This window comes from Prionailurus viverrinus, unplaced genomic scaffold (assembly GCF_022837055.1).
Source record: "Prionailurus viverrinus isolate Anna unplaced genomic scaffold, UM_Priviv_1.0 scaffold_110, whole genome shotgun sequence".
Classification (NCBI taxonomy): Eukaryota; Metazoa; Chordata; class Mammalia; order Carnivora; family Felidae; genus Prionailurus; species Prionailurus viverrinus.
In genome coordinates this window covers 68,287-69,484 of record NW_025927500.1, presented here as the reverse complement: position 1 = coordinate 69,484, position 1,198 = coordinate 68,287, and positions in this window count along the sequence as shown.

The window sequence follows — 1,198 nt, the reverse complement described above, 5'->3', positions numbered from 1 at the left end:
TATTGTTGAGCATCTTTTCATATGTCTCTTGGCCATGTGTATGTCTGCCTTGGGAAAATGTCCATTCGTGTATTCTGCCCAGTTTTAATCGGAATTTCTCCTTTTTTTGGGTGCTGTATGACTTTATTTGTTTTGGACACTAAGCCTTAATCAGATGTCGTGTGCAAATAGTATTCTGTAGGTGTTTTAGTTTTGTTGATTATTTCCTTGGTGACAGAGCTTTTTATTTTTACGAAGTCCCATTATTTTTGCTTGTGTTTCCCTTAACTCAGGAGATATATCTGCAAAGATGTTTGTACAGCCAATGTCAAATAAGATACTGTCTGTGTTCATTATCCTCTGGGATTTTTATGGTTTCAGGTTTCACACATAGGTCTTTATCCATGTTGGATTTATTTTTGTGTATATTGTAAGAAGGTGGTCCATTGTTGGTCTTGTTTGGTTTTGCAGGTTGCTGTCTAGTTTTTTCCAAAACCATATGTTGAGGAGATTCTTTTTAAGTGTATGTATTTATTTTTTAGAGACAGAGATAATGCAGAAGGGGGCAGAGAGAAATGGGGATTGAGAATCCCACACATGCTCTGCACTGCCCTGAGATCATGACCTGAGCTGAATCCCCAATCACACGCTTTGCAGCCTCCCATGTGTCCCAAGACTATCTTTTTTTTCCATTGGATATACTTTCCTGCTTTATTGAGAATTAATTGACCATATAGGTTTGAGTTCATTTCTGGGTTTCCGTTCTATTGATCTCTGCGTCTGTGTTGTTGTTGTTGTTGTTGTTGTTGTTGTTGTTGATGTTGTTGTTTTTTGCCAGTACCATACTGTTCTGTTCAGTACAGCTTTTTAATATAACCTGATGTCTGTAATTGTGATGCCTCCAGCTTTAGTTTTCTTCTTCAATTTTGTTTTTGCTGTTTGGAGTCTTTGTCGTTCCATACAAATCTTGGAATTATATGTTGTAGTTCTGTAACAAATGTTTTTGTTAATGTGATAGGGATTTCATTACATGTGTAGATTGTTTTGAGGAGTGTAGACATTTTAACAGTATTTTTGCTTCCCATCCATGAGGGTGAAATATATTTCCTTTTCTTTTCGTCCTCTTCCATTTCTTTCATCAGTGTTTCATAGCCTTTAGAGTACAGGTCTTTCACCTCTTTGGTTAGGTTCATTCTAGGTATCTTGGGGTATTTGGTGC